The sequence below is a fragment of the Tursiops truncatus genome, chromosome 8 (assembly GCF_011762595.2).
Source record: "Tursiops truncatus isolate mTurTru1 chromosome 8, mTurTru1.mat.Y, whole genome shotgun sequence".
Classification (NCBI taxonomy): Eukaryota; Metazoa; Chordata; class Mammalia; order Artiodactyla; family Delphinidae; genus Tursiops; species Tursiops truncatus.
The window spans coordinates 10939490-10963709 of NC_047041.1; the positions used below are offsets into that span (position 1 = coordinate 10939490).

The 24220-nt window shown below is 41.3% G+C and overlaps 1 long non-coding RNA gene across 4 annotated transcripts in view; it reads left to right on the top strand.

The window, feature by feature from the left end:
• Positions 1–24220, top strand: part of LOC109550953 (uncharacterized) — a 275762-nt gene that overhangs the window by 171553 nt on the left and 79989 nt on the right. For 3 of the 4 annotated variants that reach the window (XR_012333286.1, XR_012333284.1, XR_004527805.2), the window contains exon 4: positions 13928–13990. The exons of the other annotated variant lie outside the window; for it this stretch is intronic. This is a non-coding gene — a long non-coding RNA (uncharacterized lncRNA). The remainder of the gene's footprint in view (positions 1–13927; positions 13991–24220) is intronic. 4 annotated transcript variants of the gene reach the window in all.

A 24220-nucleotide genomic window follows, 5' to 3' on the forward strand; every position in this document is an offset into this window, starting at 1 on the left:
CTTTGAACCTCCTATTTTACAGTAGACCTCAGAACCCATAGCATATCCTTTTGGATATACTGAGTAGGAGGAAATGGTTGTCTTTGGAGGCTGTTTTGCATTTTCTAAAAACCAAGTGCCGTATCCAGTTGGTCCAGCTGAATGATACCATTTTTGATTAAAAATGAATTTAAATGCAGTTATGAAATTATGAGGTGACATTTTTGTTTGGCTCGTAACCGGTTCAGAGGAGACTTGTCAGCGCTTGCAAAAGTAATAAGTATATATTCTCCCAGATGGCTCATTTGAGGGTCTGTGAGCTCTGGTAAGCTGTACAGCTTCTCATTCTACTTGGTGAAGTACTCGAGGTCAAGGAGTGTGCCTTGTCTCCAAACGCCCGCCTACCAGGTGCATGCCAGGGGCTCGTTATAGAATTAAGTAGAAAACAATAACATCATCACTTTACAGTCGTATCATGAATCCTTTGCCCATTGTGATTTTTTCACCAAATGTGAACCCCGTTATCACTTCTTACCTTGAGGCTGATTACCCAGCACATGGCAACAAGGGCAGCAGTCTGTGTGGATACAGCACTGTTCTGGGAAGAGAGTTCAGCTTCTGCTGTGAGTCGTATGGGTAACTTGGGGAAAAGTGCTCAAGCCTGTGTCCCCATCTTTAAATAAAGAGATTGAACTCGATGACGGGAGAAGGTCCATTTGAGGAATAAAATATCGAGTAGCTACTTGGCGCCTATCTCTGCGTGTTGTGGGAGGTATTAGTAAGGCCTTAGTGTGGATACGGATTCTTGTGTTTGCAAGTGACAGAAAACCAGCTTGACTAAGTTGAGGTAGAAAACCAAACTTCAGCAAAGGCAGGGGTCCACCAGACTCCAGACATCACCAGAGTCAGGGACTTGAGCACTTCCACGACACCCTTCCTCCGACTTTGTCCTCGGCTTCTCTCTCCCAGTCAGCTCTATTCTCTCAGATGTGCCTCCTGGGTGAGCCTGAAGAAATTTTCAAAACCTCTGGGAAGTCCTCTGGGCCAGGGGAACAAGATACCGTGCATGACTTGTAGCTGCTGTTAGAACCATGAGGTTGGCTGGAGAGAGGGGCAGCTCCCCCAGAGAAGTAGAACCCCTCTAAAGCCTGCTGTCGCTCTTTGCTGCCCACTCCCACCCTTTTCTCTCAGCTCCACGCCCATTGGCTGGGGACCTTCTACTCTTCTTGAAGCTTCTGCCCGACTTCACTGTCTCTGAGGGCCGAACAGCACAATCCCTACCTGTCCACACTCCCAGAGCACCCTGAACCCGTCTCCACCCCGGAATGTTGCTTGTTGTGGTCTCTTGATCGGTCTTTCTCCCTCATGAGACTAGGAACTCCTCAAAGGCGATAACTGCCTTCATTGGTTTTGTGTTACTTTATGTATTTATTAGATTGCTTATTTATTAATTATTGACAATCTACTGTGTACTAGATTCTGGGGATTCAAAGTGAAGGAACCCAAGATTGCTGTTCTCAAGATGCCCAAGGTCAAGTGGGGACATGATAAACAGACACTTGCAGTACAGTGTGGTGGTGTGAGTCCTCCACAGACAACCGCACTGGTGCTCTAGGAGCACACGGCACACAGGAGAGTCTCCTCCCTAAGCGAGGACAGGGGTTGAGAAGTCCAGAGAGAGTTTCCGAAGGTAGGAAGGGGCCACCCCTGGTCTGTGCTGGATTCTGTGGCATAGGATTGAACCTGGTTGTATAGGGTCTAGAGGGAGGGGACATTCTTCAGGGGTCTCTGAAAATACAGTGTAACCAAAGGCTTATGTTTGAGTGGGATAGATAGGCAGATAAAATTAAATAATAATTGGTTATCAATTCATTAAATAATTGGTAAATAAGACAGTTTTCAATAAAGTACTAGTTTTACTAGTACTTTGCACAAGGAATACAGAAAAAATTGAGATTACCATGAACTTATAAGGGACATCCTTTGGAGCACGTGAGTAGCGCTTCACTTCATGGGGAGTTGACAGTGCTGAAATCAGAGAGGCTGGGTTTCAGTCTCACTCTGCCAGCTATTAGTTTGGTGATAATCTCTCAATCTCTAATTTCTGCATCATAAAATGAAGACACTAAGTTCCACCTCTCAGAGTTATACTGAGGATAAAATAAGACACGTAAATGAAAGTACTTCATAACTGTAAAGCACTATACAAACTTAAGTTATTCTTCAAATCCGTTTATTGTTACAACAGAGAGTTCTTCACTGACAACAATATTTGGAAATATGAAAAAGTGTATAAATACCGTTACATGGAAAGATACAGTGTTCGCATTGAGAGTTATGTTAATTTTGCTCACTGGCTAAGCATGGTGGTTAATGCCATTGCAAAATGCGTCACACATTAACGAGTTGACTGACTTTTCCTGTATCTCTGACTCTGAGGATAGTGCAGTTTGACTCAGCTGGCCATGTCGCAGGGTAGGAATTAAATCGTTTGGATGTAGTGATTATAAGGTGTTCTCTCCCCTAAGTGAACTGTATTTCTGTAGACAGAAGGTTCGCCTAAGGATTTCCCTCTAGCTATACTACTCTAAGAGGTGAAACTTTCCCTTCAGTGCCTCTGTTTCCTCCTCTTCGAATAATCATAAATAATGATAGTATTGTAAAGAGTCACCCTCACACAGAGGATCTGAAGAAGTGTGATCCCATTATATTCTGTGTGAATTTGTCTTAGGTTCTGCTCAGGTGTGGGAGAGGGCAGGGAAGTACAGCCAGCAGATACAGAATGACCCGCTAAAGGAGTCTGAACTTTGAGTCCTTGAGTGTATCTCAGAGACTAGGATGAGATACTAAAGTTTAGTTGTCCCAGTGGTTTAGGCACACTGTATAAATAATCTTTTGCTCCATGTACTCCTCCAGTTTTCCAGAGCTCTTGGCCATCACCTGGGAAGGAACCCCTGCCTTGTCTCCCACGGACACCACCGAGGCCAACCTGGAGCTGCCCATTACAGGAGAGAATGACCCTACTGCTTGTTCATGTTGCTGTGAGGGTAGCCCTGAAAATCATGGAACGAGGCATTAGAGATTTGTCACTCATTCAGTGATGAACCCAGAGTCCATGGAAGTAAAGGCTTATCACTCCCAGGCATGGGGTCAAAGCCATGGCCCGTTGGTAGTTTTCTTTCTCCACCCATTATTCAATTTACCTCATCTTTCTAAAAGTTATGTAAGGAAAGAGAACATGGCTGCTTTTTGGAATACTAGACCTATGAGATAGTAGTACAAATTCCACAAAATAACAGGGTATTTCTAAGGTCAAACAAGTTTGAGAAATTCTGAATATGTCCCCAGTAGAGATACAAGATGTACATGCACATGTCTAAGGCTGCAAAAAATTGAACTCAGCTTTCCCAAAGTTATTTGACTCTAGAACTGTTTTATTTAGTAATATTCATTAGCATCTAGAGTGCCTCTTTTTCTTCTTCAGTACAGTTTGGAAAATGTTATTTTCAGAGGAGCTTCAGTAAATCTTCTATTAAAGGCTGAAGTCTATGTCTTAGATTGAAGAAAAGTTGAACATAGCTTAGATACGACCTTGTAAATAGGGAATACTTGTCTACCATCCCCAGGATTCTTTTCAACAGCCCATTCTTTATTAAGTTGGAGGTCTGCAGGCAGGGGAACTGAAATAAGCATTGGTGTTCTAGTTCATTCATCCAGTAAAGCTCTATTTTCAAGATTAATTCAGAAAAAAAGTTTTTCTTCTTTTTCATTAGACTGGATAGATCTCATGGAAAATCCCTTGAAAATGTTGAAATCGATGCCCTTCCCTCCCCTCTGCCCTTTTGCCTTTCTTTGTAGAGAATAAGTCTGGGTTTGATTTATAACTATTATGGTTTGTATTTGATGGAACCCTGTGGAAACCTATTCGCCAAGGGAAAGAGTAATAACTAGTAGTTTTAGCTGTAATCACAGAAAAATCCTTTCCTGTCCTTCAGTCTTTTCATTGCTCTGTGATCATAAGCTATACCTTTAATGAAACCTTTCTAATAAGTGCTAAGGTTGTGTTCTCTTTCCATAGGTTCTCCAAAGTATGTTTTCTTCCTACCGACAAAATAGTCAGGAAGATAGTGGAAATGGAATCAACTCCATTCATCATATGCTTTATTTTATTCCTCTTCTCAGCGTTCATTGATGAACTTTCTTCTCCAGTCACTGGTTTCCCCTGCATTGCTTCAGAATTTATTCATTTCATACGATGTCCTATTACCTGTGGTGACACAATGCTTTGCAACTGACCTCAATCCATTCATATATGTATTTTCTCTGCCAACTAGAACTTAAAGCTTATTAGAGGTAGGTACAGTAGATTTACATCTTTCGCATTATCTTCAGAGTCTCATTCGTTGTACAGAGTAGACATTCATTTATTTGAATTGATTTAAGAATAATTTCCATGGAGTTGAATGTGAGTGAGGATAGCAGCTCCTCTTTGGGGCTTAATATCTCTGTGCCTAGAACATAAATGTGGGAGTCCACCTGACCTGAGTTCAAATGCCAGGCCAAAGAAACATTAATGTGTGCCCTTGATCAGGTTACTTCCCTGAGCTTCCATTTCCTATACATAATGGAGAGAGTCTGTCTACCTTTTTTAAAGCACTATTGAGGATAGTAGTTAATAGTTTAAGTTCTGGTGTCAGGCAGATCTGTGTTTGAATCTCATCTCTGCATCTTACTTGCTACATGACCCTGAGCAAGTTAGTGAGCCTCTCTGAGCTTCATTTCCCTCCTCCTAGAGCTGGGGTCCATCTTAGTATTTATCTCATGGAGTAGTTTGAGTTAAATAAAATAATGCCTGTAAAACTTAGAACGGTACCTCATACCTAGTAAGAATTCAATTAATGTCAACCATTACTATAGAAGAGCCCCTAGCATACCTGGCACTGGTGGGCTCAAATAAACTTTAGTCCTTTCTCCTGCTAATTCTCATCTTTAAAATAGTTGCCACCAGCAGACACACTTTTTAGACCCTTTGGCTAATGGGACTTCAGCATAACTTTTGTGTATGAGAGGTTCTCTGACTCTTTTAACCTGTCTTAAATGGCACCAAATCTTCTGAAGAAAAGGCTTTTATGCGGGGGAGATCATGAACATCTGGATTAAAAAGAGGTTACATTCTTAAAGTGAGGTGGGTTGGAGATATTTCTTATTAAACATAGCCATTTTGTGATTTGATTTCCCCAGGATATGAATCAGAGAGAAAAAAACTGAAGTTTTGTCCCAGAAAAAAAGGGGAGGACAGGCAGAGGATTTTTCACTGGTAAGGCAATTTACACACTTGTCCTTTTCATAGTGACTCATGGTCTGTGATACATTTCATAGCGATGTCTATGAGTTTCCAAATCTGGAAGAAGACATATCAGCCAAATAAGGGAGAGAGAAGAAAACAGCCTTTTAATCCACCTAGTTACCATTCACAGAGCTTTAGACGTAGAACTCCAACAAATGGCTATTCCAGCACCCCACGTTTAGTCACATCTTTAAACCCATTGAGAGGAAGAATTAGCTAATCACGTCCAAAATATCTTCAGCAGACCAGCAGAGGAATTCAGTCTCTAGCTCCAGTGTTCTAGAAAAAGTTCTTTCTTCCCAATCTCTTCTCTTCCCCAACCCTCCCCCTTTCTTTTTTTTTTTTTTTTGCTATAATTTAAGGCTAAATCTTCACTCTTTTTTAGCTTTCATATTGTCTGACCTAAGTCCATCTTAAAATGAGTTTGTAAACTTTTTAAAAAGTTATTAAAGCTTACCCCTTAGTCTTTTTATTTTACTATTTAAGCAGTCTCAACTCATTTAAAAAACTGGCTTAAGTCCAATTTTTTCCCTACTTTACGTAATTTCGGGTTACTATTCTGAGGGTGTTCCCCAGATACTCTAATAATAGAGTAAAAAACACCAGCACTTTGTTATATCCACTTGGGTACCCCCAGGACCTACTGCACTCAGCATACACGTGCTTAAATAAATGTTGAGCGAATGCGTAAATATGGCTTCATGTTTCTATAGCTTCTAATACTTTATTGGAAAACTTTAACTTCCTTAAAAATTTGTCTGAGGTTCTCTTACTTTCACAACAAAAAAATATCTTCCTTTTAGTTTTAAACCCAGTAAGGGATAAAATGGAGACGGGACCTTAAGTCTCCAATTCTCAGTCACATAAGTTTCTTGACTTAACTTGAACATTTTCTAAAGCCAGAGCTGCTGGTGTTTTGAAAAAATACAGACCCCCAAACTCAACTTTATTCTCAGATAATGGAGAGAATGATGGAAGGAGCGCATACCAGTTCTAACATGTCTTTGTTTGTAAATATATCTGGACGTCATGTTATTTTTTTCATTGTAAAATGTGATTTGTTCAATAGCTAGCTTTCCGTCTCCTCTGACCCTGAGCTCCAATTCCACTGCCTTTCTGCAAGCTTATCACTTTTTTTTTTTTCACATAGTGTCTCCATATTTTGTTATGGGCATGAACTATTAGTAGGACATGACAGGGCACTTTTAAACTCTTCATCAAGATGTACATGGTGCCTTGATTAAATGGTAAATGATCAGTGTAAAGGTCTTAGGACACCTCACCACGCAGTCCTTGCTGGTCCAAGACTTCTTTAGTGCTGAAATCAACCAGCTTTACCATTTATTTCATTTACTTTGCTAGAACTGACAAAGGTGGGTATTAAATGATTAGGAGGACAGGGTATCTTGAATTGAGCTCTTTAAAGTCAGGGACTGTGTCAGAAATTCTTACACTCCCTTCCCCTAATCCATGGTCTGGTAGTACAGAGCAGGTGCTTAATACATATTTCTTATATTGAATTGGCATCTATTAGCAAATCCCAGACATCTGAGACTCAGTCTTGACTTTGTACGTAACAATGTGCCCTTGAATAGGTCACTGAGCTTTGTTGTGCCGTCTGTAAAATGGGATATGTATCTACTCTTAAAGAACTAATGAGAGTGTGAGAATTACAGGAAGTTGGGCTTTACAGAATATTGGTTTTGGATTTCACAGACCAGGCGGAGTTCCGTTCTTTAAGTAAATACTTTACAAACTGATGGTCTTTGTGTCATAATCCTCTATCAAGCAAATAATCAAAGCAAAGTGACTCTTGGTGACCTACTTGTGGATTAATATTTGTAATTAGAATGTCATTTTTGACAAATTCCTACAACCCTCAGTATCTATTTTTTTCCCCTCAATTCACATTCCATTGCTATAGTCTTTATTGTTGAAATGGAATTGTCAACTTGAAGCTAATTTGAAAAATGGTTTGCTGCAATCTGGGTTCATAAATCTTAACAGGAAGAGCCAAGAGCCAAGTAGCTCAGAGCATTGTGAAATCATTAAATTAGGCTCCTGGAATATATGAGAGTCTTCTACTTTCTCGTCAATCTGAAGCAGAATGCCCAGAAAGAGTGTTTTATAAATGTTAGTGTTGGGCGCTGGATGACATACGAGCGTATTGCATTTATCAGCGAAGGCAATCTGTATTCTAATGTTGCCTTGTTAAAAAAATAAGTCATTGTAAACTTGAAAATGAACAATAATGATGATTTCTCTCATTTTGTTTCCTCAGTGTTTCTTAAACCGAATGCCTAACACAAAGTAGGCATTAGAATCACCTGGAGGACTTGTTAATTCACAGATAGTTGGATACTATCATCAGAGTTTCTGATGAGGTAGACTTGGAGTGGGATGGGTCCCAAGAATTTGCAATTCTAGCAAGTTTCCTGGTGTTGCTAATGCTTCAGGTCCAAGGACCACACACTGAGAGCAGTTACCTGATCTCCCTTATGATTGCCAAGGCTGATAAAAACAAATATTCCATGAACTGCTCCTCTTTTTCAAACTACTTTACTAAAATGGGACTTTGAAAAGCCATCAGTGGCACAAACCACAGGTGGACATCCATGGGTCAGAGTGTCTATATAGAACTGTGATGAACACTGGAAAAAGAAAGCCAGCTTTTTTTTTTAAGTTAAACTTCTAGCTCCTTCACACTATCATGGTCTTTTCCAAACTTCTTCTTGAGTCATCTGAAAATATGTTACCTGAATCTTTAAATGCAAAAGAAGGAAGATGTGTCTTCATTTTCCCCCAGGTTGTCATTTTTGGTTCCATACTCTCTTTCCCAGAAAATAGACCATGTATTCAGGTATGTATTCAGGTATCTTCTCTTCTTGCTTTAGGATAGACTTAGATCCTAGACAGTAATTCTCTATCAAGCTATTTTAAGTCAAGCCCTTATTTCCTATAGGCACGATGTTATCAATTCAGGGGTTTTTTTGGGTGTATTTTTTGTGTGTGTTTTTTGGTTTTACTGGAAGCCTATTTCATTCAATTCAATTCAACACCCATTGAGTGATTTCATATGCCAAGCACTATTCAAGATGTTCAGGAAAAGGCATGACCAAGATCTACTCAAATTCCTGCCCTTGCAGAGCCTACATTCTAGCAGAGACAGACAGTAAACTTAATACATAAAGCAATATGTTCCTGGTAGTAGATGCTATGGAAAGGAGGAAAATCAAGCAGGATAATAAGGTTTAGGACTTCAGGGGCTGGCAGGAAAGGGTCGTGTGTGCATTTGCAATTTCAAATAGGGTGCCATTTGAGCAAAGACCTAAGACAGGTAGGACTGTAAGCATGTAGTTATCTAGGGAAGAGTGTCACAGGCAGAGAGAACAGCCTGTATGAAGGCCAAAGGGCAGGAGCATGGCTGGCATATTTAAGGAACAGCAAAGAGGACCGTGGGGCTGAAGCAAAGTGTGTGAAGCGGAAGTAGTGATAGATAGGAGAGGTAATATCAAGGCGAGGTCATGATCATGTAATGTTTGGTAGGTCACTGAAAAAGATGTTGGCTTTAATCTGAGTGAAAAAGGAGTCATTGCACAATGCTGACTTTTTAAGAAGGACCTGTTCGAATGTTGTGTTTAGAGAATACTGAGTAGGGCAAGGATAGGAGCTAAGAGGCTAGTTAGAAGGTTATGCCAGTAACCCAAGCAAGAGATGATGTGGCTTGGGCCATGTGTTGACTGATCAGTACAGGTGGTGAAAAGCAGTTAAATTCTATATATTTTGAAAGTAAAGTGCAACAGGATTTCATGAGAGATTGGATGTAGAATGTTAAAGGAATCCAGGTGTTGGCCTGAGAAGCTGCAAAGATGAAATTGCTATCAGTTGAGATGTAAAAGGCTGTAGGAAGAGCAAGTTTGTGGAGAATGTTGGGATTTTGATTTTGGGTATACTGAGTTTGAAATGACTATTAGATACCTGATGGGAGATGTAGAGTTGGTTGCTGGTCACGCACATATGGGGCTTATGAGAGTATGCGGAGTACGTTTGGGCTAAAGGTGGAGTCATCAGCTTGTCAGTATTGAAAGTTTTGAGGCTGAATGAGACGATCAAGGGAGTGGGTGTAGATAAAGCAGAGAAGAAGAAAAGGACTCAACCCTGGGATTCTCTAGCACTAAGAGGTCAAGAAGGAAAAGAGACACCACCAAGGAGAGATTGAGAAGGAGTGGACCATCCAAGGAGAAAAACTGGGAGGCTTTGGTGTCCTAAAAACCAAGAGAAGGAAGTGTACCAGTTAGAGGGGAGTGAAAAATAGTGTCGGATGCTGCTGCTGGGTCAAGTAAGATGAAAACTGAAAATTTACTATTGAATTTCACAACTAGAGAACATCAGTAACCTTGACAAGAACATATCTGGTGGCATGGTGATGGTTAAGGTCTGCTCTAAATAGTGTAAGAGGGTGATAGAAGAAGACTTGGAAATGGTGAGGAAAGACAACTCTTGAAGTTCCTGCCAACGAAAGCACAGAAATGGGAGGGAAACAGGTGAGGAAAGTGGGGTCCTGCTAAGGGTGTGTTGGTGGAAGTGGTGGTGTTTGTGTTTGCTTGGGGTTGGGAGAAATAATGATACAGTTGTGCGATGATGGAAGTGATCCAGTAGAGAGGGACAGATTAGTGTTTTAGGAAAGATAGGAAGGACTCCTTAAGCAATTTCATTGGGTCTGCAAATAGTGATGGTATCTAGAATCCAGGTGGAATATTCGGCATCCCAGAAATCAGGGATTTTTATCTATGGTAACAGGCATGTCTAGGGGGGAGTAATGCTGGTGGGGCAATAGGTGTAGTTGTCGAGACCATGTGTAAAATCCCTTTTGATTGTTTCAGTTTTTTCCATGAGGGAAGAGCCAACATTATCTCGTAAAATATCAAAAATGATTCAAAAGAAAATACAGCCCACATGTATGCCTCTTCAAATATTTATTCAGAAAATAAAACAAAGCCAAACACAATATGAAAAATATGCAATAAATGTTTCATTTTAGGAGCTTTTCTAAATGAACTGAATTGACTGAGGTTTTTGAATAGAGATGTACTATCTTTTCAAGTAGGGACTCTTCCTGACGAATGTCTCTGTATCAAGCATAGGCATTCTTTGTTGCTCTACTGGCCTTCACATTTATTTAAAATTAGGGATATTTGTATAGAAATCTTTATTTGCCAGTTCAATGTGCGTGAATGTCTACGTATGACATTTTTTCAGATGGTGAATGTGGGTAGAACGTCTCCATGAGAACTCTTCTACAGTGATCTCTTGCTCTCCATTTCAACAGTATGGGTGATCACTACCGTCTTGTCAGTGGGGTCAGTTTGACATTTTGTAGCTATTGGCTGCAGTTCTTAAGCAGATATTAATAGGAGTTATAGCCATTCTTATTTATGATGAGGTCATAAACTTAATCAGAGATAGGAAGCACCTATATGATTAAAAAAAGAGAGATAATGGGCCCTTTAAATAGTTTCCTCTCTGGGGTAAAAACATATGTCACTTTCTGGAGGATTGAAACTGTATCTTAGTATACAGTATCAGTGCTTTGTATCTTAGTGCTTTGCTTGAACAAAATTTGAAAAACATAATTCAGAAGGCATTCCATAATGTTTTACAGTGATAATAAAAAATACTTATGTAAAATGGATGGTTAGAAAATACTCATTGGGGTTCTTCATATTGGGGAACAAGTGAGTTTGAAGCAGAAGAAAATAACCATAGTATTCAACTCATAGGGTTGTAGGGAAAGTGTAATGATATTGCCCATATAAAGTTCTTGTTACAGTAGATGGCTCATGTAAGTGTCCAGTAAATTATTATAGTAGGTATAAGGTGATGGGGTTCCATTGGAAAGATACAACAAAATTTTCAAAATTAGGGGACTGTTCTTAGTTAACTGTGGTTTTTCTTCTTTTGGGGGGTGTCAGGGGGAGGGTGGCAGAAAGTTATTAACAGCCCAACATTGCTTTATGAGAACCAACTTTTAGCAGTAGGAGCATATAGGGGCCAAGTGAACAAGAAACGATCATTCAGCTTTTATGTGCCAGGGCCTATAGTAAGCATCTAATGTATACATTTTATTTGGTCCTTACGAAAGACCTGCACAGTAAGTTGTATTAACCCAATTGTATGGATGAAGGAATTGAATTGGGGAGAAACGTTCAAGTGCTACAACAGGAAAACTCTCTGCAAAATTTTAAGTAAATTAAAAGACTGACCCCATCAACTAAGCTGCTCACAAAAGAGCAATATCCTTACCAAGATCACAATGTGATTTGATTCCTAAGCTCCCAGTCTCACTATACAGGTTATTGAATAGCTCATCTAAATCCAACTCAAATCCAAATGCCTGTTGCTGGCTTGGTCAGAATCAAGGAGTCAGCTTAGTTTGCTATCTTTCATGGCATTCAGTTCATGCTTCCAAACAAGTATGTAGAAATGGTTCACACTTTGGTATTAAAAGGTTGAAGACAAAAGGAACATCTCATCTTCTGTCACCTGAGGGAAAAAACTCTTCCCATTCCCGAAAACTACAACATAGTTTCCTTGGAACCTGGTTGCATTTCATACTCAAACTAGTAACACTCTGGTTGATGAGAAAGAGAACATTCACTCTCTCTTCCTAGAGGAATGCTGAAATTGAAAGAACAAAAAACCCAAAAAGAATATCCAACCCAGTAATTGATATCTAGTCTCATAGTCTGTCATACAGAGTGAAGTAAGTCAGAAAGAGAAAAACAAATACCGTATGCTAACACATATATATGGAATCTAAAAAAAAAAAAAAGTTCTGAAGAACCTAGGGGCAGGACAGGAATAAAGACCCAGACGTAGAGAATGGACTTGAGGACACGGGGAGGGGAAGGGTAAGCTGGGACGAAATGAGAGAGTGGCACGGACATGTACACTCTACCAAATGTAAAGTAGATAGCTAGTGGGAAGCAGCCACATAGCACAGGGAGATCAGCTCGGTGCTTTGTGACCACCTAGAGGGGTGGGAGGGAGACGCAAGAGGGAGGAGATATGGGGATATATGTAAATGTATAGCTGATTCACTTTGTTATACAGCAGAAACTAACACAACACTGTAAAGCAACTATTCTCAAATAAAGACGTTAAAAAAAAAAAGAGCATTAAAAAAAAAAAAGAATATCCAACCCAACTTAAAAACTTTTCTATTCAGAACAAAAGAAAATCCAGTAGAACAATAATTTCCTTTTTTCAAGGGGAACCAAATGGTGGTATCTTGGTTTTAACAGCTTTCTGGAGAATTCTTCATTCATGGTAATCAATTGATTAACACTGAGCAGCTCCATTTGTGCAGGAAGCAGGAATAGTTTGGCTGGCAGAACAACTTACAAAATTCTGTTCATGAATATTACGTAAATTCAGTCAATTCCCTCAATAACGAATATGTGCGATATAATATTTTACACCTGAGTTTAATCCAAAACAAAAAAAGAAAACACCAGCGTTTTGAAAAAAAGTTAATGTGGAAATGTCAAATCACTAGCTCTTAACCTTCTCAATTTTTTTGTTTTTTCTTAAGATAGGAAGGTGTAAACTCTCCACTCAGTCTATAGCCGCCTGAAATAGGAAAAATGATGCCAGGACATCAAAAAAAGGTTTTTTTCCTTTCTATAACCTGAGGTGGGGCGATGGGAAGTTCTCATCTGAGAAGGGACAGGAGAATTTCCTGCATTTCCATTATGAGTTTAGTATGAGAATAACTACGTGCAAATATATGAAGGATGCATACTTTTTGGTGGGCAAAACCAAAATCATTCATCCATGTCCACAAAGACCAGTTTAGAGAAATTGAAGCTAGTTTTAGCACAGAACTTAATGGCTAAAAGGGTAGATAAAGACAGAAATTAGTTACTAAGAGGAATCATGATGTTCTTTTTCCCCAAAGAACTTAAAAATCTGTATAGGCTCCATCTTGGATAACCTAGGTGCCCTTCTACCTGGAGACAGGATTCAGCAGGAATGATTCTCATGGGCACAGAGGATCCTGGGAAAGTCTTCCTTCCTCCCTGTCTCAGGACTTGTGTATACAGTGTATAGGCTTTATACTACAAATGAAACTTCATTTCACTTGTTTGACAATTTCTCATTGCCCAGTGGCCAACTCACTTGTTCCTTTTGGCTGATTGCAGAAGGGCTGCAATCCCTCGAGAGGAGAAAGACAATGAGAGGGCAGAGACCCAGCCCAGCTTCCTCCAGCTTTAGTCCACTTCATTTGAGGAGTCTATGACTCATCCCTGAGTCCCCCCGCCCCAAGCAACTTCCATCAACTCATAGTCCCCAAATGTGTTGTTGAACGTTTTCTTTAGTGGTGCCAGCTTGTTCTGAGATTACAGGGAACGCCGATTTTATTAGAGTTCTTTCAACAAACTCGTTTAATTGTTGCTGCCCTTTGGCAAGTGCTGAGTCACTCTCAGTGCTTCATAGCATTCCAGGAACACCTCGTCCTTCTAACTTTCCTTTTTTTTTTTTTTTATGTCTTCCTTTTGTTTGGTTTAGACCAAGCCTCTCCTCTTTTTTCCCCAACAGACTTGTCTTTGGAAAAGACTCAGAAGAGCCAGTAAACTTGGCTTCTTCAGTTCTGCTTCTCATGTGAGTATAATTTACATTTCTAACTATTATGCAAGTGTCATTAAACAGCATATTTCCCCAGGTTTTTGTGGAAGAACTGCTTGTTTGATCTTTGCGACGCTAGCACTCTTTTAGAATTAACCACGGAAAAACTTGATGACACTTCCGTGCTTCTTGTAAAATTCATCTTCGGGGTAATTTTATGGTGTGTGTTTTCCCCCTTGAAAGTTTTAAAGAGCTGGATTTCTCTCTCTTTACAGAGTGTTCTAGCAGCTGTGTCTCATTTGCTTTTGCAAGGGCATTGGAAGAAATTGCTATTTTGGAAACTCCTTAACATATGGGATAATTGTGTACAGCACTTTACAGTTTGCACAGTACTTGCCCATTATTTTACCTAGTCATTTCTCATAGAAGCCCAGGACATATTATTTACATTTTCCAAAAAGAGAAATAGAGGTCCTGAATAAATAGCAGGAGCTTGGCAGGACAATTTATCTCACTCTGGAATTAATCAATAGATTAAAATCTCTTCCTTCAGATCCTTTAATACCCATGACCAGAAAGCCTCATGCTTTTAGACCAACACACCCACTGTGCATCTGAGGAATATGTGGTCCACTAGCTTTAGGTCTGCCCTAACAAAAAGCTGTCGGAGTGATGGGACGTTGGGAACTGTGCTGTTGAACTGCTTTTATTAAAAGTGATGCAGTGGATGGCTAAAAGCACTGGTTCCAGGGTCACGCTGCCTGGGTGTAAATCCAAGTTCCAACCTTTATCAGCTGTGTGACACTGGATGCATTACTTGACCTTTCTCAGCCTCATTTTTCTTATCTGTAAAGTGGGAATATTAGTTGCTCCTTCTTGGAATTATTGTGAGGCTGAATGGACCGAATTCATGTAAAGCTCTAAGCATTGCACCTAGCACAGAGTAAGCCCTCAGGAAATGCTAGCTGTTACCAGGCTGTGATTCAAAAGGTGGCTCTCTGGGTCATTTTTTTCTGAGATTCATTTAAGTTGATTTGTTTCATGAAATTACACAAATGGCTCAGTCAAGACCGGAGATAGTTGGCAGTCGTAAGAGGTGGTTGGTGGGGTAGACAGACCTTATACTAGTACTTCCTCTGCTCTTAAGAGCTGTGATCATCATAACTTCTCAGTCTCTCTGTCATTCTCTTTAATGCACAAAGCTGCAATGCTGTTCCTCCCAAATAATATGGGATTTTGACAAAGAGTCCTATTCACTAGTACCCACTGTATTTCATCCTAGTACTTTTGAAATGGTAGCACACAAAAAAGACAAAAGATGACATTGGTTTTCTTACAGTTCCGGGCAGAAGTAAGGTATAGAGGAAATAGCAGGGATCTGCCTAGTTGCAAATGTTCTCTTGTTGGAAGTTTGCTGGGTAAACTGGGCAGAGCACTTTGCTTCTCTGTGCCTCAGTTTCCCCAACTACAAAGAGGAATTATAATACCCACAGGATGATCAGCCTGTCTCCATTTGCTGGGACTTTCCCATGGCAAGTGCCGCATCCCCAGAACCTCCTCAATCCTGGGGAGACCGGGATGGTGGGTCACCCTGAATATCTGCCTCTCATCTTACTGGGGTCACCATAAGGGCAGTGGATATGAATGTGCTTTGAAATTTCATGGGCTGAACAGTATAGGCAACCCAAATCTGAACACCTAAGTTCCCAGAATAGTGCTGTGGGTTACTGGAAGAAAAACATGGTAATACAGTATATCGTTTCTTAAGAAAGAATATCACACTTTTGGGCTTCCCCGGTGGCGCAGTGGTTGAGAGTCTGCCTGCCGATGCAGGGGACACAGGTTCGTGCCCCGGTCCGGGAAGATCCCACATGCTGCGGAGCGGATAGGCCCGTGAGCCACGGCCGCTGAGCCTGCGCGTCCGGAGCCTGTGCTCCGCAATGGGAAGAGGCCACGACAGTGAGAGGCCCGCGTACTGCAAAAAAAAAAAAAAAAAAAAAAAAAAAAAGAATATCATACTTTAATTCTTGGTACATATTTTATAAACTGCTTAAAAATATATGATGTGACTGGCAAATTCCACTAATGTATATATCGTGTTTTACATCATTCTTAAATGTTTAAATACATGTAATTGAAAGTATACAAAGGCGTATTCATATAAAACAGGACAATTACTTTCACATCACTACAAAGATAATTTGCATTGGAAAAATCTCCTTTGAAACATCTTTACTGCCTGAAAAGTTCAGTTTTGCACCCAAGGCATATTTTTGAAAGGATTACCATTTACAATAAATGGATTAGTGATTTGTCTTCGAAAACTTCAAAGGAAAACAAGATAGTCTGGGGAAGATAATGTAACTGACCATCTATTTGGTATTTGCAAAAGAAGTACACACCAAAGGATAATAGTCTATTACTGGGAATTAACTTGAGGCAGCAGCATCAGTGTTTAAAAGATGTGCAAAAAAAAAATTTTTTTTTTTTGGCTGCATTGGGTCTTAGTTGCGGCAAGTGGGATCTTTGCTGAGGCACGCGGGATCTTTTGTTGCGTGGGCTCTTTGTTGTGGTGTGCGGGCTTCTCTCTAGTTGTGGCATGCGGGTTTTTCTCTTCTCTAGTTGTGGTGCACAGGCTCCAGAGAGCATGGGCTCTTTAGCCTGTGGCACATGGGCTCTAGTTGAGGCGCACAAGCTCAGTAGTTGTGGCACGCAGGCTTAGTTGCCCCGCAGCATGTGGGATCTTAGTTCCATGACCAGGGATCAAACCCATGTCCCCTGCATTGGAAGGTGGATTCTTTACCACTGGACCACCAGGGAAGTCCCAAGATGTGCAGAAATATTAACTGAAGTACACACTCAGGAATTAGAGTAGTTTCCCCAAGATGATTCACTTAGTTTTCTTTCATATCATATAGAGAGTGCACTTGAGTGGAACTTCAAAATGTACAAGTATGCATGTGTTTGGAAATTCAGAGTTTTTTTGATGGACTTTTATTTGTGTTTTACCTAGAGGCATCCAACCAGAATTCAAGCCAGTGTAAAGTCTGTAAGTGAGGCTTTTTGTAGACATGAGTAACAATATAAATAATACAATAATATGTATTAGTAAATACAGTGATATATATTAGTAGAAGCATAAAAACAAGTTCAGTCAAACTCAGTTGCTTACATTAATAGAGAAAAGTAATATTTATCTTAAAAGTTAGACTTCTAAAATATAACAGCTTGTTTTCTGCTTGGCTTTTAAAATGGAACATGTAAACCTCTAAAAAGATATTAAGATACTTGAAGACCCTGAACGTGTCACAGAGTTTTTCTTTATCTACCCCAGAGGACCTACTGCAGCCTTGGGTACGTGACAGATGCTCAGTAAAATCTTGTTAACTTATATTGAGTGTTCTATGTACTAATAATAATTCAAAATAACATAATGAAACCAGAGTGAAAAGGGCATGGTCTACCATTCTACGTTCAAATTTTTCCCAAGGAATGAACTACTTTGCCTCTCAGACAGAAGCAAAGAACTCATTCAAAAGCAGAGCTGAAGGCTGATGGAGTTATTGTTGTTTATATTTCCCTGGACAGAGGAGTAATTCTGTTGGCTTCAAAGGCCTTTTCTTCTACCTTCCATCACGACATACTCGTGCAGGAAGAAGCCTTCATCCTATTCCTACATTTTACAAATGGAAACCCAGAGGAGGGAACAATGTGCCCCAGGTCAGATTCAGACCTTCCCAGATATTTGTTAACCTGAATTTAACTTTTCCAAATTTCACCAAACAGCTGTAGGGACTTTTCTTGGCCCTTTTTTAGTCCAGGAGACTCCCTCCTCCCTCTTCCTTGCCCTCCCATCCATTATTATCCCAATGCCGCTGCTCCTTAAACAACTCCACCGCCTTCTGTCACTTTCCAATGGCATTTTGTTTGCTCTCAGATGACACACTTGAACCTCCCCTCCAAGGTCTCAAGCTAAAGGAATCTTCTAGATTACCCGAAGTGGAATATAAATTGAAGGGCCATTCCTGCATTTCTTCTTAGGCCTGCAGCCTTGGAAACAGTGATGCATAGCTCCGGGCTTGTACTGATTACCCTCAAGCTTCAGTAATGCGAGTCAAGGCTTTGCTTTATGGTTAATTTAGCTGATGATGAGAGCAAGCTGAAACTTGTGAGGACAGACATAAGTTGGAACAAACCGAGGTCATAGCTTGAGCAGAACCTCCAAGAAAACAGATTGCCTGTGGCTCTTAGAGAGCATCCTTTCCCCAACAGTAGCGAGCATCCTTTCCCCAACAGTAGTGAGGCAGACCGAAAGCAGAAAAATGACAGTCTCCTTTGAGGGGCATATGAGGGCACAAAGATTTTTCAAAACTCAGCCCCACAGAGAGGAAATCTGCTTGATATTTATTCAGGCCCCTTTCTTTTAAATCTTGATTACCCTTGGCTCAGCTAGGTGCTAAAATTTATGCACCAGCGACAGGTGATTCTTACGTAAGGATGGAATCTTGGGTGTGATAAATTTGGTCTTGAGACATCTCAGCTCGCTTGCTGCAGATGGCAGTGTCATGATGGCAGAGTTAGAGAGGGGTGTCCTGCTGGGCTGTGGGCTGTCTGTGAAATGGCTACTCAGTTCAGAACTGTCTGAGCCAATTCCTTGAGCCTCAAGGTCATGACCAAGGGGCTCAGCCCAACTATAGGGTTGACATTCATTCTAGCAACGTTCTTTCCTGCCCCCTTAGACACTCCTGCTGACTCCCTCCTACTCAAAAGTCCAACAAGAATCAGGTAATCTGTGTTCTTTGTGAATATCTTTGTAATTTGAGGTCTTTGTCTGTTGTGATTAACCGTTGTTAGGCGTGAACTCTACGTTTGTAAGGAATTGCGTATACTCCAGAATTTGCATCAACCTGGTTGGTTTGGCCAAAGAGGTATTTTTAGCCACTACATCCCTGTCGGGTCCTGCAACTTTCAGGGCACAGGTTCTTAGCCTTTGTTTTGAGGACTCTGGAAATCCCCCCAAAATGCACATACACACACAAATTGTAAACATACGTGTCTCTTTTTAGGGAGACCAGCTTTCATAAAATTATCAGAAGTCTGAGATCCGACAAGTAGTAAGAGTCACTATTGTAGCTGAAGGAAATGTTCTGAAGCATCCTTTGTCCTTTTCAAGTAGATTTCCCACTTTGAATTTTAGATGGAACTTGATCAGAGGGTGGCCACATCAGGCAAGCTTTGGAGTCACATCGCCTTGATTCTGGCTTAGACCCTGGCTCTACATTTCCTGACTGTGCGAGCCTAGACATGCCACTTCTGTATGCCTCCCATCCTCACTTAGACAACAGATAAAACGGGGAAGATATCACCTACTTTGTTATGCTATTGTGGGAATTAAATGAGAATATATATAAATCTTGTGGTATACCTGGCATTTGTTTACTGTTCAATCAACTGTAGCTAGCAGTGGTAGGAGTCGCGTGGAACTCATGTCTCTAGAGCATGTGGGGTGATGCCCAATGTCATGTGTCTTCTACCTTGCTGCAGTTTAAACCTATATCCTGTCTTTATCTAATCACTGAGTCGTCAGCTGCCATTTCATGTTCTTCATAAGCATCAACACGGTTTACCCACCACTCTTAAGAAATGTCACATTCCCGTCCTCTAGCACACCTCTTATGGGAAAAAGAGTGAGACTAACTGGCATTAAACTCCTGGAATCCCATTTTACAAGTGTTACTTTCTTCAGAAAAATCACAGTTTACTAATTTTAACGATTCTTCAAAAGGGGATATATCATGTATATTTTAGCTAGGGACATTTCTTTCTTACCTTTATGTGCAATAACTTACTTCATCTTCTAGCACATAGTAAGTACTGGTCAATATTTGCTGAATGAATGAAAAAGTAAATCTTAAACTAAAAACAAGGGACGTATGCATGAGAACATTAGCTCTTTTCCTAGTCATTCTCTCGTCCATCCTTATTCCCCCATACTTCTTCTCTAAAGACCCCCACAAGCACGACTCACCTTGGAAACTACGGAAAAGGTTGGCTCTATCTGAGGACATGTATCATCCTGGTATCATATGCTGCTTTTCATTGTGGGATTCGAGGCCAACAGTATCCAATCTCAGTCTCTCTTTTTAAAACTGATATTTCTGTAGCAAGTGTAAAATCATCCTAAATGGGGAACCCCATTTTTTTTTATCCTAGAGATGACAGTTTTTTGAGATTGGCCAAAAGAAATTTTTGAAGAGAGAATGCACTCAGTAAAAAAGCTGTGTTTATGAAACTGTCATGCAAGCTAAATGTGATGCGCTGGAAAAACAGGATGGTAAATTTCACTCTGCACCCATGAGATCTATGTCTCAACTCTATGGATAAATACTATTCAAGAGTATGTAAAAATTCCTCCTGTATATATGCATTTTTGTTGGTCTAGCTCATCGCCTAATCCACAGAAGTTACTTAATAAATATTTGTTGAATGGATGATTCATATTATATTTTTATTATAATATAAATAACTTATTATTTATATCATTCCAATAAGGAAAGTATAGTAGTTCTCCATGTAATTTTTTTTTTTTTTTTTCTGCGGTATGCGGGCCTCTCACTGTTGTGGCCTCTCCCATTGCAGAGCACAGGCTCTGGACGCACAGGCTCAGCGGCCATGGCTCACGGGCCCAGCCACTCCGCGGCATGTGGGATCTTCCCGGACCGGGGCACGAACCCGTGTCGCCTGCATTGGCAGGCGGACTCTCAACCACTGCGCCACCAGGGAAGCCCCTCTCCATGTAATATCTTTATGGACATATATTTCTGAAGCTCAGCTGACTGATAAACCATTAAAACAAAGTATCTTCTACACCTCTTTTCTATGACAGCTAGAAATTTTCGAGAAGATGGGTGTAAGGCTGTTGAGCGAGCGTGCATTGCTGTTCAGTGTGTTAGCAGTCGAGTTTCGCCATTACACCCATTCAGATAGAACAATACTTAAGAAGCCAACAGCAGTCTTGTGGGCGTGCCCCCTTCCCTGTTTCTCTCACCTTACATTTTTCATAAGAGAAATAACAAGCAGAATCAGAATGGCACTGGCCTGCCTGACTTAGGGCTCAGACCATGTAAGTGCAGCAGCACATTCAGCAAGAAGTCTCTGGAGCCTCTTGTCACAGGTGGGGAGACTTACCTGAGAAGTTAGGGGAAAGGTAGCTGTGTGGCCAGAAGAGCTCCCTCTAGCAGCCAGTTTCCTCGTGAGGCGTAATTGCATCTGCGTCATTGGCATCCGGAAGGCAGTGGTTATGTGGGAGAACCATAGAAATAGGGAGGTCACGAGAGTGAAAGGTAATGAAACAGAAAGACATTATCCCCCAAAGGAACTGTATCTTTCTTTCCTCTTTCCTTTATTGCTACCCCAAGCTCTGTGTTCACCGTTGATTACTCAGAACTCTATCTCAGGTGTGTTTTCCCACATCCCCACCGATGCTGCTCTTTCATCCTCCTTGTCTTACAAAAGCACCTAAGCAAACACATGGCATCGGTCCTTCCTTACCTTACATTTCTTTTAGGGATTGAGAAAAAGTAATCAACATTTATCGGGCATCTATAGGGGCCAGGTAATTTTACTCAGTCTCCAACTCAGCAGGTTTTAGATGAGGAAAAATAAGTATGAGGAAGTTAAGTAACTTATCCAGAGCTGCCACCTAAGTGGTGAAACTGGGTTTGAAACCCTTGGCTGTCAAGCCTCTGCATTTCTCCATGGTCCTCAGGACAGATAGAAAATCCCGAGAAACTGAATACAAGGATATGCTTGGAGATACAGAGCATTCAGTTTGAAGATTTACGTTTTTACTTCCTTGAATTTCTTCTTTACACAGACTCACACGGAGAGGCTCTCATCTGTGTACCCGTATATGTGAGTTTAAGCCTTCTCCCATCTTCCTACTCAGACAACAGCAAAGGTTCCATTTCACAGTTGTGGAGATCAGGGTCTATGACTGCGCTTCTGGTGTCGGGCAGACCAAGACTGTCATGGGAGGTGAAAAAGTAGAAGAGGGGTGTATCGTGGTGCCAGACCAAAGAGTTGTGTGTGACCGAATACTGGAGCACTTTGGTTTTCCTCTTGCCCATGTTGGTGTTCGGAGTCACTGTGCTTGAGTTTGAATTTAACTCAATAATATAACCCATTTGGGGGTTCCTTTTTCTTTTTTTTTTTTTTTTCTTTTTTTTTGCGGTACACGGGCCTCTCACTGTTGTGGCCTCTCCTGTTGTGGAGCACAGGCTCCGGGTGCGCAGGCTCAGCGGCCACGGCTCACGGGCCCAGCCGCTCCGCAGCACGTGGGATCCTCCTGGACCGGGGCACGAACCCACGTCCCCTGCATTGGCAGGTGGACTCTCAACCACTGCGCCACCAGAGAAGCCCTGGGGGTTCCTTTTTCAGGTAGCTTCATTCATTGTTGAAGTGCCTGTGCTCCTGTCTTGATAATCTCTCAAATTCCTTCCTCCTCAACCTCACTCCCTGCCACTCTTCTCTACTGAGTTTGAATCCCTGGTACAGGATAGTACACTGAATGCCAGGGGTAAGTCAACAGGTATCTCTGTGAAAATCAGGAAAAACAAAAGCTTACCACTTCCCAGTACTTGTTAAAACATCCCGAAACAGGGCTTCCCTGGTGGCGCAGTGGTTGAGAGTCCACCTGCCGATGTAGGGAACACGGGTTCGTGCCCCGGTCTGGGAAGATCCCACATGCCGCGGAGCGGCTGGGCCCATGAGCCATGGCCGCTGAGCCTGCGCGTCCGGAGCCTGTGCTCCGCAACGGGAGAGGCCACAACAGTGAGAGGCCCGCGTACCGCAAAAAAACAAACAAAAAAACAAACAAAAAACCATCGCGAAACAGCTTGTGGGCTGGTGCCAAGGTCAAGGAGGTGAGCCCACACTTGTGATCAGTCAGATGGGAATGTTGGGGTTTCTTGGCTGGATGTGTGTCAATATCACTGTGTATAGAAGATGTCTGTCTGCTGTACCAGCGTTTGCCATCACACTAAACCATCAATTTAAAGACTGACTAATGTCCTGAGCACATTTGTCTTTACAAGAAGTTCCTTGCTTCAGGGGCAGATGAATTTTTGTCTATGATTCTTTGGTCTCCTGTTTCCTTTCCTGGTCTCTCCCTGATCACCTCCTGTCTCCTTCATGCCTCTCTGCACCTCTGCACGAGGAATTGTACTCTCTCCTTGCCCGTTGGCAACATCAGCATACATGCAGTGCCTCGTACACCGTCCGTCTTCCCTGCTAAAGTGGACATTCCACGCAGACCTGTTTTCCCACTCATATATAATTCATCTGCCAAGTACATGGCTTGCATAAACTAGGCATTCAGTAAATGTTTGTTGAATGAATGCAAGGTAGAATGAATAGACACGCACATTAGTTTATTTTGCTGCGTGTTTGGCTTCACTGAACCATTTGGATTTTTTTCTTTTCAGTGTCATTCATTCTTACTGCCTTTCTGCCTTCCTCAGTCAATATTTATTGAGAGTCTTTGCTGTGTCAGTCACTGGGCTGTATGTCAGCATGAGTGAGACATGGTCCCTACCTCCTTGGAAGGTCCAGAGTGTGTTGTACTGATTGTGTTGGTTCTGAGTCAGGCAGCCATACTTGATGAATCACCGGCCACGGGGAGTGGAGCCTTGACGTGGCTGTTTGTGAGAGGATGCAGAGGAGGAAGACATCATCCCGACCTTGAGACTCTCACAGCTCATAGGGTAGTGAACAAATAAAGACATGAAATATATAGGATAATATATGCCCAGCAGTAGGAAATGGTGGGGTACGATAGAAATGGCTGGGGTGTCCTGCAGAGGTAAAATAATAAAATTTTCTCCCTGGTACAAAATCTCCTTGATACTTTATACAGTACATAATTTATATAACAAGTATTTTTTCTGTACTACTATGTGCTTGACATTATGCCAGGGCTGGGCACATGGCAATGCAAAGGAAAAGCGTGAAACTTGCTTCTAGGAAGGTACAAGCCAAAACACAAAATGGAAGTAAGGATGAGTGAGCAGAAGTGAGAGTGAGAGAGAAGAAAGAAGGGATGGGGATGGGAAGAAAGAGACCAAATCGAAGAGCTCCTGGTCAGTCCCCTTCTTTTAGGTCCAAAGAATTCCAAAGATGGGGCCTTTAAACTCAGGAATGTTAGCTTTCTCCCTTAGACATTTTTTTTCGAGAAAGAGCTTGACCCTTTTGAGGTGACAGAATGTG